At 42.4% G+C, this 15,874-nt stretch overlaps 2 protein-coding genes across 2 annotated transcripts in view; one reads left to right on the plus strand and one right to left on the minus strand.

The window, feature by feature from the left end:
- LOC308195067 (uncharacterized protein) overlaps window positions 1-15,874 on the minus strand; it is a 1,623,621-nt gene that overhangs the window by 1,510,240 nt on the left and 97,507 nt on the right. The window lies entirely within an intron of this gene.
- The window catches only part of LOC308195061 (uncharacterized protein), a 535,750-nt gene that overhangs the window by 78,154 nt on the left and 441,722 nt on the right, over window positions 1-15,874 (plus strand). Inside the window, exons 9-12 of the mRNA XM_080591884.1 lie at window positions 6,230-6,349; window positions 7,525-7,558; window positions 8,263-8,388; window positions 9,404-9,489. The gene's annotated coding sequence lies outside the window, so the exon portion shown is untranslated. The remainder of the gene's footprint in view (window positions 1-6,229; window positions 6,350-7,524; window positions 7,559-8,262; window positions 8,389-9,403; window positions 9,490-15,874) is intronic.

Raw genomic sequence — 15,874 nt, forward strand, 5'->3', positions numbered from 1 at the left:
TCATCTTTTGATCTGTCTCACCCAGCAGATTTGAGCTGTACCTCTACAGTGGTGCCTTTCTTCAGTCTGGTGCAATATAGCTCAAAAGACTAGAAGTCCCTGGTATACATTCTACCAAGAAAATATGGGACAGATCTACCAAGAAAATATGGGACATCAGAGACCGATGTACTCTGACCCAAGATGGGCAATCTCATCATGAAAACAAGAGGTCTGCAGAGCTTTTACCACTTGTTCCCAGTAGCTATAGATTCCAGTAGCTCCTTTCCATAGGCAGAAATCATCATCCTCTTCCTATATTCTAGGATAGAATATACGACAGTAATGCTAATAACTGAAAGAACAAAGTCAGAATGCAAACTGTAGAGCTAAGAAAATACGATAGTTATTTTGTCAAAGACCCTCACCCGTAACTTTCCAAAGGAAATAGAGGAGCCTTAGGTACAGGATTTGGGGTTTCTCATCCTGCAGCCTGTTACTGGGCTGTGGAAAAATAAGCATGAAAGAATTGCTAGAAGTGAGGCAGAGAAGGGGCTTAGGTAGTCCAGTCTGTCCAGTGCTTGGACAGAGCCAGACGTGCCTGAGCTTCTTCTGTGAGAGATCCAGGTAGTTGTTTTGAAGGTGAGTGAGAGAGACTGCAGCTTCCTCTTGTAGAGCAGTCCAGGGCTTTATTGCTAGCAAGTATTTTTTTTTCCTTTGAAATGCTAGTGTTTCTTGCTACAACTTAAGCCCGTTATTTTTTTCTTGTTCCTGGAAGTGGAGAAGAGATTGCTCCCTTCTTTTATTTTTTTCTGCAACCATTTATGTGTTTGATTACTGTTGTTATGTCTCCCCTCAGCCCTCTGTCTAGTTGCAGTGGTTGTCCTTGTTTCATGGCTTCGTCTTTTCCAACAGGTAAATTCTGTTACACAAAGTGACTTTGGATCAGGCCCTTTTAGAAGAGCAGCAGTTGCTAAATAAAGCTCAGTGTTGAAAACATCGTTTTAAGTTGATCAGACATTGTATATTGGGATGGCAAGCACGTGTTACTTAAAATCGTGAAGAAATGTTATTTGCAATAAAGAAGGTCACATCCAGACTGCTCCCAATCTTTATTTCTCTTTAGCTACCCAGCCCTATTTTCTCTATTAGTGTACCACTATTTATGATTCTTCAGTAACCAACACTGTAGGCTTTTCTTAAATTACCATAAAATAGCCTTCTATTGACCAGGGACAATAAATCCAGAAGACTACAGTATTAAACCTTTCAATGTTTTGGTTGGTTTTGTTTTTACTTTTGTTTCTTTGCTAACGGAGCTGTTTATCATCAGAGGTTTCCAATAATGGCTCTAGAAAGCATTGATTATTTTTCTGCCTTCACTTAAATTTATAAATTTAGTTTAGCAGAGAATGAGAAAGAGTAAAGCAAAGGTATGAAGGGGTATACATGGCTCCAGGTAGTTTTACTGATTTGTTTTGTGTCTTGTTTTCTCTTATATTTTATATAGGTATAGATATGGAAGAATAAAAATCTGAATAAATGGAAAACTATATAGTTTCTCCATTTATTTTGATAATTTCTTTATAGCATAGACAAATGGGAACAAAGTCATTGTTGTGTAAATCTTGGCAGAGGAGAGGACTGGGCTCTATATTACGTGGCAGAAAAGAGGAATGATCCTTGTGGTTCTTAACAGCCATTTCTTCTCTTGGCATGGCTGTGTGGAAGACAGAGGAAGCAGTGAGCTGTTTTACCCTCAGTTTTGTAGCTGAGAAGGACATGCTGCTGCTGTCTGGTGCAGGTGGGACCTCCAGGATAGAGGGAAGGGAGACCCAGCTGGGGAGCATGGTCTGCTGGAGAGGCTGACAGTGAGCAGGGAGAGAGAGGGCAACAGAGGTAGGGAGGCCCAGGGTGTATGGAAAGAAAAAGGACTTGTGAGGTGTTTTCCTGTGCCAAGAAACTTCTCAAGTTTGTTGATCTGGAGTGATGCAGACTCAACTAAAATTCATGAGTCCCAAGGCCAGGTTCCAGATTGATATGTTCAATTTTTCTTTTATTACAAATGTACTGTGTTTTTGTAGGGGATATCAATAACCTATATATTATTTTGAGTGAACACATATATAGGTATTTTCTGAACAAAGCTGCTGCTTTTATTCCCAAAGGGTGAAAAGCATACTCTTCTTAGCAGGCAGTTCTTAGGCCTGGAGAGTTCAGGAGAAGGTGAAGCTGAATAGGTTTATCAGGACACTCTGGGCATGGCTGTATGGTGCAGAGGCAGCAGAGAGAGAAGATTCGGTAAACTGGAGTAAAAGTTATTGAGAGAAAAGGAAGGGAAAGGGAAGGGTTATTTAGTTCGAGTCCATGGTTGTACTCTGAGAACTTAGCAATTCACGTTCCCATTATCTTTTGTGCTGAGAGTAAATTAATGTCTCCAGAACTAGGCTCAAGTTGCCTTCGGATAAGCAATTGGAGGAGAGTTTGCTAATCCCCTCCTGTCAGGCTGTCAGGTTTTTTGCCTGTGCTTTTTTGTTTGTTTGTTTAGAAATTCTCATGAGTATTCATCTCTGCGAAGCTCCAGGTAAGATGACTATGGCCAAGCTGTGACTATGAAGTAGGTCCTCTTCAAAGCACCTTATGAGCACAGGGTTTGACAGCCACATTAGTGATACCTCTGATCTCCTGCTTGCTAAGTTATTCAGATGATGGAGAAAGCTTTGATTCTTCCAGTAGTGGAGGTGGGTTGTACAGAATCAGTAAGGCACAAATGATAATCAGGGAAGATTCCAGATGGGAATTGTTGTTCAGGTTACAGGAATTATGCTTGAACTTCTCTCCATCTTTCCTCATCAACATTAATAAACCAGGCAGTAAAGCATTCAGTAAGTAATGGAGATAAGTTGAGTATCCTGCAGATGTCTGCCTCATGGCTACTTGTGAGCTCTGAGTGGGCACATTTGTGAAGATACGTGATGCTGGTGAGCCCCTGGTATCCATTAAGACATTGGCACAATGCTGGTTATATCGAGTTCCATTTATTTTTTTTCTAAGTTAGAGTGTCTTTAAGACTTCTCCTACTTTGTTGGATTCGTTTACAGTTGATCAGAGGTTTAAGAAGCTACCAGTATAGGAGAGGCAATAAGCATACCTACAACCCCGTTTACCTGAGTGAATGTCACCTCCTTAGGAAAATAGGCTACAAACATTAGGTTTGTCATCTTTTATACCTGGCTTGTCTTTACAGTGGTCTAACAGAGGAATTTCTGCATGCTGTTGGAGGTGGGAATGAGTCCTATTATATGTTTAAAACTTGAGAGGTTTGGGAACATTTGGTAGTTATTAGCTTAGGTTTGCCTTGTACAGTCAGTTTCCCCCGTCCAGATGAAGCCTGAAACAATTTGGCATGTGCTCCTGATCCTCTGCTATTGATGGATGCCATTTAGCGAAACATTTGCATGATATTTTGAGCAGAAGAAATGCATACTTGAGTCCTTTTTGAGGCCTTGACTTTGGATTTGTTCCAGAAATCCAGTCTTGCTGCCGTTCTTAGCTCCCATCCCAGTTGTTATTTCCCACATGGTATGTCATGAGGTCACGGTGCTGTTTATTCAGGGCGGCCTTTGCTGTGGCCTGCAACTTCTCCCTGCGTGCTGTGCAAGCATGGAGAGAGGGAGAGACGCTAGAGCCTCCCAGCGCCGTCCCCTGCTTGTGCACGCTTCCAGGTAGGCTGTGAAACACATGCTAAGTGATGAGAGCTGTAAAGAAGCGTGCTTGCATCCCGGGTCCCTGCTGCTGGGGAGAAAACATCTTAGAGAGCAGATGGTGCTGAAATCATCTAGAGGTGAGCAATTGGTAAACACAGCTAGCGTGTACAGGATGGGGCGGAGGCGTAGCGCACCTCCTCACGCTGTGCCGAGGGGAGGCAGGCCTTGTGCAATTTGCTGCAGTCATTCAGACCACCGTAACAAGATCCTGTGGGCTGGGAAGGGCTTTGGCATATGCAGCGGTGGATGGCTGCACTGCAGTTTTATGTTGAAAAGGAAATTCTCCTCAGAAGTCCCTGGCTTACAGAACAGGGCCTCTCTCGGTGTCCCAGGCCCACTCTCCACAAGGGCTGGAGGCATGGCTCGACCTCATGTGGCGCTGGCAGAAGGCAGCTGGGGAGAGCAAGAAGCCCTTTAAAAGCCCTTTTAAGCCCTTCCTTAAACATGGAAACTCTTCCTATGTCTGTCAGGAGAGCAGCCTGCTGGGTCTCCTGTATGCCCAGCTAAGAACCGGGCAGGATCTGTCTCTAAATGAACTGGTCTTTATCTGGCTGTTTACAGCTCTTGTGCCATACTTGTTATTTATTTAATGAAACATTCTAGTAAAGTAGAACAGCCATTCATAAGCCCCTGACAACAAACAATCATGAAAATTGCCTTTGAATTTCCCTAATTTGCTTGTAAGAGTCAGAACAATGGGAGAGAATAATTGCAGTTATTAAAAGAAATTGCTGCAGGCAAAATATAACCCATTTTAAAACTCATATCCAGGAAAACAGAAAGGGGGGCAAAAAGGAGAGCCGCCCGGTAAGATGCCTTGTGCTCCCAGCCTCCTTTTGTCTGGGAAATGAGAGACTTCACCTTGCTTTTTCCTCAGGCCCTGTTACTTACAGGGAAAATCAGAGCTTTTAGTGTCAGCGTAGTCCAGCTGTGTGCGGCTGCGCCTCGCCTGGCAAAGCCCTGGGAAAGCTGTTTTCTTCCCGTCTGCTTTGTGCCGGTTCAGAGCTATCCCTCACTGGAAGCTAAGTGTATTGGAAACCAATAGGAAGAAAAAAAATCACTCTAGCATAAACTGCTGGACAGAGAGGACTGAAGCTCCTTCCTGGGCCTGAGCTGGAGTGCTTGTAAAGCTAGGAGACCTGTAGGGTTTTCCAAAGAGCTTTTTGTGTCACGTAACCCTGAATGAGCTTTGTGTCCCTGGGTGACTAAAGATGTATCTCTAGAGTCCCTGGGAATTTCTGTTGGCTGGTTCTGGCCTGGCTGACTTTGCGCATGAGGTGAGGAGCTGCTGTCAGCCCTTGCCTGGACAGAAAACCCCTAAGCAATGCCAGAAACAAATAGGACTTTGCCTTTTGTGTGCTGAGCTTCCTTGGAAGACTCAAACTCCTGAACTGGTTAAACACTGCAGCACTAGGCAAAGCGATGATTAAGCACTTGTAAAACTTGTCCCTCAGAAACCAGATGGCATTGTAAGAAGAACCCATGCTTAACACAAACTGCATGCTTTTGTCCCAGCCAATTCAATAGGGCTTTGTCCAGTATTACTGAGCACGGGGGTAACTCTCCTCTCCGAGTACAAATGAAATGTATTTGGCTCTCCCTCCATTTTATAAGGAGATAACAGAACAAAGGATTGCTGCAATTTGAGGGCATGAACCCTCATTTTCTCTCCAGTCCACCTAAATAGAAAAGAATTTCTTGTTGGCCTGTGATCTTCCCTTCTGCAAGTCAAAGCCCTTTGAGTTCCTGCTGCAAGTAATGGCAGTTTACTCGCAATTTTTCAGCTGCATATGATACCCCAAATTGGCCCTCCTGATGTAATGAAAAGCAGCCCGCCAACACAGAGGGCCTTCCAAAGAAGCCAGGCTTTTGTAAGAGGAGAGAGCACGACTGTGGTAATACTCCTGGATCGCTGTTTCACTTCATGCTTCGCCACGGGAGCAAAACAAGGCAGCGCAGACCTCCGTAAAGTGTTTATGAATATTGCTTTCTGACAGAAATGATTGTCAGGTAGTGGGCAGTGACTATAACAAAATTTTAGCAGGAGATAGTTTTTTTTTTGTTGTTTTTTTTTTTTGTATGTGCAGGCAGCTGGCAGTCTTAATTGCTCTGAAGGGAAAAAAAAAAACAAACAACCAAACGCAGAAATTCATGTTCTCTTGTCGTTTAGGGATGTAAATTTTGGTGTTTTAACTCCATGCCTCCCTGCTTTTTTTTCCCTTATCAAAATAAATGTGAGTGAAACTTCCTCTTAGTTGCCTTTTTGTATGCATCAAGAATATCCAGTAAATGTCTCTGTTCTGCATTGATTCAATGTGAGTAGAATTTAACCTATATTCAACATCCAATACTTTCAGTCATTTTCCCAGGTTAGTACAGAATATTGAATAGTCAGTTTGATCAGTGTAATTCAAGGGGAGCTGAGAATCCATATTCATAGGAATTTTACCCACTGTTTACCTTTATGCACTTTTTTTCTTCAGGCTGTAGAACCAAATACTGTTTTGCTGTCTGAAGAGACCTCAGCAAAGGGTCAGGAGTTAAAGAGGAACGACTACATTGTAAAAAGTCATAAAACCTTCCAGGATTAAAAATCTCAGGAGGTAAATGTGTCAATTTAATTGAATTAAAATATTCAAAACCATTCCTTTCTCTGTTTGCCACCTGCCAGCATGCTACAATTCCCTGTGCAGAGTGTCATGGGTTGGTGATGCTGCAAATATACATGTGTTTATAATGTCATTGCCGAATAAGAAATGCTTATCTTAAACTCAGACCATAGCAAGAAAGAGCCTCTGAATTGATGTTTTCATTTTTATAGTCTCCATTTTCTTTTGCATGTTAGGTTTAGGCCAGCATGCAAGAGGGAGTAGGAATAGATAGCCCTAATGAGGAGGCAGCCAAGGAGCTTCCCTGAGCACATCCTGGGGTGAGGCTGATTTAGGCTATGCTCCGTTTAGCTGTTCTGCACCTCTCAGGACGAATCCTCACCTTGGACACCGTTGTTCAGTCATCTAAGATGCAAATTCCCATTATCTAGTCATTGCCACAAGGGCGTTTTTCTCATAGTGGTGTTTGAAGATCTAAAAACATTTTCTGGGAAACTGAACAACCAAACAGGTCATCTCTTAGCAAAGACCAGAAAGCCTCTTACACAAGCACAGATCTAGAGGATTTAAACAAAGCTCCCTGACTTTACATCATGCTACTTCTGCATCCATGCTGCAAGTTACCTTTGCGTGTTACTGTCCTTTAAAAGCGAGTCTACCTTGCAGTCAGTGAGTACATTGTGCTTAGTCACAGTCATTGGAAATTTGCTTTCTGTTCCCGCTAATTAATGGCTTTATACTAAAAGAGGGAAGATTAAGATTAGAGGTTAGGAGGAAATTCTTCGCTCAGAGGGTGGTGAGGCACTGGAACAGGTTGCCCAGAGAGGCTGGGGATGTCCCATCCCTGGAGGTGCTCAAGACCAAGTTGGATGAGGCCCTGAGCAACCTGATCTGGTGGGTGGTGTCCCTGCCCATGGCAGGGGGGTTGGAACTGGATGGTCTTTAAGGTCCTTTCCAACACAAGCCATTCTATGATGCTATGAATATAATCAAATATAACCTATGTTTCTGTGATTCTAATTTATAAAAACAAACAAACAACAAAAAAAAAAACAACCCTGAGAAACAAGGTTTATTGTACAGTTTCTTGTAATGTTTAAAGCAACTGAGAAATGGGGGATGATAAGAGAGAAACAGTGGGATGTTGAAATTCAAACTTTTTTCCATAGGTTACACTGTGGCTATGAGGAGATTTTTGTAAAGGTAAGTTTGCCACCTGGACACCCTTTTCTGTGGAAATATAGCCAAAGTTGAACACCACTGGTTCCATGGCAAATGCAAATAAGTGCTTTTCCATATGTATACTTTCTGCTGCATTTTCTAGAATGATGATAAAGATGCTTAGAGAAATATGCTTAATGATTTTAAACACTTTTTATAAATCCAAATAAACACCTCTATAAATACTGGGGAATGTTATGGCAGTTTAAGGCTGATGTAGGAATATTGCAGTTTTTCTTTGGCTTGCTCAAGTATCTCATTGACTTAGATCTTTTCACTGCATTTTTGTCTCATGGGTGATTTTTATGACGTTTAATAATTTCCTTAAATATGTTGGCACAGATGATTTGACACAGCAAGTGGCCTCAACAAATCATCAGCAAAATAGGCCTCTTTTCTCTGTAATTCCTATAGCTAGGGGAAAAAAATGGAGGGATGAAGGTGGAATAGTCCAAACAAATGTATTTTGGTCGGTAACTTCTACCCTCTCGTTTGTACTCTGGAGCCATTATTTCTAGAGTCATTGAAGCAAATAATGTTAAGAGTAAATAGAAGTGTATAATAGAAGAAAATCTCAAAGATTCTTCTGTCATCCTTTCTATTTTTATAGGAACTTTTGATGATTTTCTTGCCAGTCTAAGACAGACTTTGTTTTGTCTCTCTTTTTTTTTTTTAATTTGAGACAGCTTCAATATGGAGCCACACATGCAAGAATGCCAGAATGTGGACCCTCACCTTGTTGGCAATGGTTTTCCCAAGTACACTGGCTCCTGGTTAATCCAGAGGTTTTAAAACAAAGCTTTAAGCCACAAGTAGGTTTCCTATGAAGCTGTTCAGTAAATGTCTTGCCACAGAGTGTGAATTGTAGATAAAGCAATAGGTGCCAAGGGGTTCAGGCTGTTAAAATATGCTTTCTGTTTTACATGGGTAGAAGGCAAAGCAGTGGCAGCTCAGACACAAGAGAAGGATATTTTTAGTTTCAGGAGGAGAAGTGCACAGTGGTGAAATTGTTGATAAAACAAAGGACGACGGTTTGAAACCTGGAAGGGGATATAATATATGAATCTGTAGAAGGTACAGGATACGAATCAGGCACAATATTCCTGGAAACATTGTTGAATTTAGGGACTTCTTTGTGGCATCAGAATATGCTTTGGGCACCTTGGAAATTCTAATCTTATTCATATGGTCACTTCTATAAAAGAAGCCAAAAATAGTTTACAGCAAATAAAAGCAGTAGTGAAGCAAATGTAGCCCTTTATGTATTCCCATACTAATGGATTCGCCAGACTCTTTAAAACTACAACATAGTGTGGGTTACTGCTTCCTCTCTGCCTCAGCAGATAGGATCTACAGCTCCTCACTTTAAAACACTAGGAATAATAAAATGCATTATTAACAAGTAGTCGATTAACAAATAAATGCCCCTCCGGTAAATCCAAAAAATAATGTTTTGAAATACTGCCACCTTCTGGTAAGTTTGGGACAGACAACTGAGTTGCAAGGAATTTGTCATTTTTTTTTTATCAACAGTAATAATTCACTTCCTGATTTTCTAATGTTAGAGACATGTTGCACCATCTGTTGCAGTGCTAACTTTCACTCTATGTGAGACTATGTACACTGTAGTGTAAAGCAATGAAGAAAATGTAGTACGATTTCTTACAAGTGATGGGAGAAACAGCATGAAACTTGCTTGTAGTAAGGAAAAGCATTTTGGTGCTTCATGTGTGAGTTTAAAGATTTAAAAACACAAAGCCTATGTTTTAAATTGTGTGTGTTAAATGCATTACAGTATTGGGGCTAAAATGTTGGTCTGACCTGCAGGCTGAGCTTGGCTAGAGGAGAGGTATGTGTACTTTGGGTCTTAGAGAAGAGGACTTCCCTATTCCTGTGTAACTCCTGTCTCCAATGTGAGTGTATCATTGAAGGGTTAATTCTTTTTAGTGGTTTTACTTTGCTAACATTCAGATGATACTTGTCCCCATACCACCTTTGTGTATATTTTAATTATACAGATGGTGTTTTATGTGTCCAGTCCCATACCATTACTATATTACTTAAACTTGGCAGTGATAGTTGGAAATAGCTTTCTCCACGCTGGCTTTTTCTGGCAAAGTTCATCCAGTTTCAGCTTTCTAAAGGTCCTTTGTGCAGTGACAATATATATTGTGTACCTAAATGGCTTGCATATCATTTAAATTCCCTTGATAGGGAAAGTCTGCTTGGCAAAGACAATAAGTTTTTAAAAGTACTAGGAATTAATACAAAATCTAAGCTAATGTGACCTTAAAGTTACCATTTCAAACTCTCAGAATTTAGGCAGTCCGAAACTTAAATTTCTTTTGATTCACTTGGATTTCGCTGAGTCTGTTGGGCTCCTGTGAGATGGGGATGTCAGTGCCATGCTCCACCTGTGGAGGTGTTACAGACATGGCTGATGCCAAGGTCCTGCCTGCACCACGTTTTTCCTAAAAGATGCCCTAAAAAAGTGTTTTCATAGTAGGCACAGTGTTTTTTCCCTGAAAAAATGGGTATTTTGAGATGGTGGCTGAGAAAACAGCTTCTTCCTTAAATTGTTTGTTATTTGGGATGTTAACAGGACTTCCAGAAGCAAAGAGAGACAGTGACTCAGAAGCTGCAGCATTGCTTTCTTGTGAATTCATCCCATATCATAACTCTCACCCTGCTAGGAGGTTCTGTGACTGGGTACTATATGCAGCACCTAAGGGATACATGGTAGGAGTATACAGACCTAAACAGATGCGTTCCAGGCAGAGGGGCGGTACCAGTGGTTGGGCAGGGAAAGCACATCAGCTGTCAGTGAGGATCAAGGCCCTTCTTGCAGTCGGTGTAAGTGTTTGGGCATTTTATTTATGTTCTCCTATTAATCAGCTTCTTAGACTTACTACTACACATAGCATGGCCTTGTGTTTGGCTTGATTTATTTATTTATTTATTTATTGACTTTCAGTTTTCCACCGGGGTAATATTTTAACTCATGAGCTGATTTCAGCCTTATTTTAGGGATGAGAAGTCTGCAGTGTGCTGTGTTTCAACAAAGTTTCTGAAAATAGATGGGCAACTAAAGGAGTCTAACCCGTATCAGTGCCCCACTAAAGGGAAAGACTGAAATTTGAACTCAACTATATAATTGTCCATCAGGGAATCCATGTGCGAGACAGATGTACTGAATGAAAGCACTCGGAAACCAGGCTTCAAAAGCTCTTCTGTGTATGTATTGACTCGTATGTTGGCTTTGAAGGCTCCAAAGTGGGTAGAATGGCTTGTGTTCAGCCAAAGAAGCCAAGTCGTGCAGCGGGACTGGTGCTGCAGTCTGTCTGATAACGGCAGGGGAATGTCAAGCTCTGTTACCTGCAAAGGGAGCACCTTGGAGATGAAGCCTGCTATGACCAGTAATGGGCCACTGGGAGAGGCAGAGGGAAGGACTTGTTTGTGCCTGATTCACAGCTAGGTGTATTTTGTGAGTTTCCATTCTGCTCAAACACGACTTTTCCCTGTAAAAATTATAAGGGATAACCGAGCATCTAGCCTTTGGGAGTTTGTTGCCAGGCCCTAGAGATCTGTTGCAAAGCTGTAGATAAACTTGAGTGACATTACAAACCGAAAAGAAGAACCCTTTTCTCATCAGAGAGGTGAGTACACTTGACTCCTGAACACCTGCTTAATGCAACAGATGGAGCTGTGCTGCCTTCTGTCATCCCAAAGAGCTTATCTTCCTGGCTAAGGTCTAAGTACAGGTTTCTTGTTTCCAGTTCAATATAGAAAAATGTCTTCTGTGGACAGCAAAAATTTCATCTCTTGAATTTTGGATAAGGGACTATCCCAAAGCTGAGTTCCAGAGCTTCCCAGACTCTGATAGGTGCAAAGGACACAAGTGACACAGCCAGATCTGATAGCCAGCTCTGAGTGTCTTTAAAACAGACCTTAACCATATGTGCAGTGTGCCACTTCTGCTGTTGTATATCGAGCTCAGGAGAAGGCAAGTAACATAATTGCCTTCAGCAAAATTGTCAGACAAGGAAACCTTTTAAAACTACATAGAGGGGGAATGTAATGAGAGCCCTGGAAGGAAGAGGCTAAGAGAAGAAAAATTGGCAGGGAACATTAACATATACTTTTAACAAGCCTTTTTCACAGAAAGAAGAATGACCCAGAGGTTTGACTGTTGTAGTTCCTACTTCAGTGAAAGGATTTTGTATGTGCTGCGTTGTAGGAGATAAATGCTTATTCCCCCTGTGTTATTTTATATTTCAGCTTGGAAGAGCAAGAGGAAGCTTTATTTAGACTATTGAATCCAACCCCACAGTAATACAGCATGTAAAACTTCCAAGAAGTGAAAGGCATGCAGTGCTCGCATTGCAGATAGTTTTAAGGATAACTCCTCAGCTGTTATAACCGTATGTCATACTAGTCATGAATTATTAGAAATGATTTGCTACAGTCTGCATTCATATTACCTCCCAGGGACCTTTCAGACTGGATTTTTGGAGAGAGATGTTTCCTGAACCTTTTTTTTTTTTCTTCTTTCTAAAGAATACTACAGATTGCAGGACAAATCAAGGTTTGATAGAATAAGGACTCCAGATTTGAATTGCCGACTGATACCTAGGAGTTAGAGAGTTAGAGAGTGCACCCTCTGGGGACAATTACGGATAACTATCCACAAGGACAGTTATATCTTGCAGCAATTCCTGTTACAAGTGGAGGGATGATTGTTTGCTTTATGATAGAGGTAGATCCCACTGAGGAGCACTCTCGTAGCCTGTTCCTCTTCTGAGGGAGTGTTTTGGAGAACACCTGTTCTCACACAGGCGTGTGAGAGGAGTCCTAAACATCTTCCTTCTAGGTGAGCTGGAAGCTGTGGATTGAAAGCATCTTTAGGTAAGGGCAGGTGATGGTCTCCTGGGCCTTAGTGGTTGAATATAAACCTGCAAATAGTAACCTGCAGGTTTAACATAAAACGGTGAAATGCAAGTGAGTCGTATGTTTTTTTGTGGTGTTTTTAGGTGTCTGCATGGAGGCTCTGTGCTCCACCCTAGTTGTTTCTTGCTGTCATGTACCTTTCTAGAAAGTTTTCTTTATCCTTCCTCTTCCACTGCAGCCTTTGCCTGCACATTGAGCAGCTCACAGATCACACATAATAGAAAACCTTTGCCCAGGAGATCTGCTGTGGGTGGCTTGCTCTGAACATTGCAGATGTTACCATTGCTTTTCCTTTCTTTTCAAGGTTGTCATTGCCCTTTGAGGAAAGTCTTGCCCGAATCTAGAAATGCCATCCATCCCATGTCTTCTGGCCCAGATCCCAAATCTTACCTGTCCCAGATGGGCATTGGTGAACAGCCTGGATCCCATATTCCTCCAGGCTGGGGCAGCTGAATCACAGCTAACCCTGTGAATACAGGGAGGGCAAGACAGTGATGAGCAAGGTTTAGCCCTTTGCTCGGTCTGTATTTCTGGAGTCAGTAGGGATAAGGTGTAGCCACCTGGCTCTTTGTGAAAACCTACTGCACACTGCGTGGTGCTTCTAGGTGTGATATAATAACCTGGTCCTCGGTGATAGGGGAAGGAGTCTGATGAGAAAAGCTTTTCGTATGGAGGCGTGTGAATAGAGAAGTGCCATAATTAACAATAATGACCAGTGCTGGTGACATTCCTTTGTGGTTAATAGCTGGCGGTGTGAAAGGCCCTGAGGCAGAGCCTCAGGCTGTTAAGTTAGCAAGTGAATTGCTAGGCTGTTTGACCTGCGGTTCATTCCGAATATAAATGGTGAGGCTGTGAAAAACCTCAGCAAAATGTTCATGAGGACAGTCAGGTTTGCAACAGCTCTTTAAGAAGATTCAGAACTGTAAGCATATCTTGCCCCTTCCAGAGGGGAAGAAAAGCAAGTCTTACACAGCTGGGAAGGTGTAAACAATTATCACAAATTCTGCAGTAGGAAGACTGGGAATTTCCATCCTTAGAGCCATTAAGGTTGCCCCAGGATAAGCGGGGGGACTGAAAAAAAAAAGGGGGGTGCTGAAAGATGTGACTGCACCTGGCCTATCCCTTCCTGCAGTATTTCCGTGCCTGGATATTTGTTCTCCAATTCTTCTAAAAAAAAAGAAAAAAGAAAAAAAGGCTGGAAACAGATAGCTGGTACTGAGTGATTCTGCAGGCAGGAGGACAGGGCTTTGGACCAGGAGCGGGCAATGGGACAGCTGTTTGTCAATCAGACCCTGCAGGGGTGTTTCCTGGGTGTAGCTTTTATTGGTGGTTCAGAAATAGTTCGTATTCTGCACAGGTGGTCTTGCCAGAGCAGCCACGTTGCCGATGGCATTGTACTACCACCCCACCCCGGTCTGGCAGGGTGGGATGCAGCAGCCAGGTAAGTCTGAGGCTACGCCAGGGGGGCTGCTGTGTCACAGGCTGAGCAGGGTGACTTTATTTGATGCAAACGCATTTCAGGCTGAGAATATGGTTTCTACAAGTCCTGGCCACCTCAATAAATTCAGCTTTGACCAACTGGTGTGGGGGAGGGAGAGATTTTAGGGGACCCTAAATATTCAGGCAAGCAGAAGCCAATACGTTGTTTTTAGAGTGCTGATTAAAATACTCCATCGTGCTGAACTTGGAGTGGAGGTTGTTCTTAAAGCTTGTTTTTGATTACCTGCTCACCACAAAATCCATTACTGCCCACATTTAATCCTGACTGTCAAAACCATTTGTCTCCATACATTGCCAAGTGAATAGCTACAGATGTTTATTGTGCTGAACACAGGGAGACATGCTAACAAATCTGCTGTAACAAGAAGCAACCCATTACAGCACGAGAAGACTTTCCTCTGAAACAAATATCTTTAGACTTCAGTCTGAAATACAACCTACTGTCGTGTTTTCTGCACAGCTAGCAATTTTACTGTATGACACAACAAATCTCCGTTTGAAAGAGCTGGGTTTTATACTCCACTCAAAATTGGACCTGCTGCAGCGGAGCGTATCAGAATTAGACTGAAGGAGTGGGCTCCTACCTGTAGTTGAGTTTTCACAAAGCTCTGCGGAGAGAGCTTTTGAATACTGCCTTACTCCCCAGGGTCATCGGGTTTACAAAGCCAAGCCATACTGTTAATATTGTATGGGTGCTGCTCTAAAGCAAAAGCCAGGTGACAAGTCCATAGCTGGTATGAAGAAGTACACCACCAGGCATGACATTTTAAGTAGTTCTTTGATGGCAGAAAAATTTGTCCCAGTTTGAATTCATGTTAGATCCCTTCTTTCTAGGTGCCAGTGGCCCCTGCCCAGCCAGGCCTATCTACCGGCGCTCTCCCATCTCATGTCATCAGAGCATCTTACCTGGTGGCTGCCCAGTTCTCTTCACAGCTTCTCCTATCTCATTCGTGCTGTTGGCTCTTAGCATCTTGCTGAAATTCTGCTGGATTTTTCTATTGGATGCATAGCACATCTCTGTCACCCAAAACGTTTCTTTATGAAGTACGAAGCCCTGGCTTCTACCACGTGAAGAGATACAACAAGTTAAAGAAAGCAGAGTTTCTAAGTCCATTTTATTTTGTTTGTCAGGTCAGAAATGTAAAGCTAATGAAATCATTATCTGCCTTTACTTTCTATACCCCCTCCAGCCACTCTCCAGTAGCTTTGCCTGTTGACCAATTTCACCCAGAATTAACATAGGACAAAATTTTTGTAGATACTTAGTTAATGCACAAGTCATGAAAATATCTTTCTGTACCGGGTTATCTGTTAAAAGCAAAGACTGCTATATGTACCTGCCTGTTAGCACACTAGAGAACTCACAGGGAGGAGATATAGCCCCCATTTCAGGAACATTTCTGCAAATTAGACAGCAGAGTTACCAAAAAATAAACAAAAGTTATGGCCAGGCTGGAGTGAGTCACCTTCTTGATGTGTTGTTTGTTTCAGTGTGGGCCAACTTTCCTCACCTCTTATGAGCTTTTTAGGAGTGATTGTTTTAAGGCAAATACCTGGTGTACCATAATACAGGTCAAGGGATAAAACACTAGCAGATTTTTAAAGTACTGAAAGCAAAGTCTCATAAATAGTCTGCTGGGGAACTTTACTTGGTGGTCTTCTTCAGGTTGGCGAACAACTGGATTAATAGATGTCAGTCTGCACAACCCCAGGCTGTGCGGTGACGCCGCTGGAAAGAGACTGCAGCTTCTGAGTTAGGCTGCTGGAGGAGCACCTTTTAAATTCTCTCCCATCTCTCACCTGTGTGGTTTTCAGTCTGCCTTTGTTCATGATCCTTTGTTTTGGCTGTGA

Source organism: Anser brachyrhynchus, assembly GCF_964034855.1.
Source record: "Anser brachyrhynchus genome assembly, chromosome: 4".
Lineage (NCBI taxonomy): Eukaryota > Metazoa > Chordata > Aves > Anseriformes > Anatidae > Anser > Anser brachyrhynchus.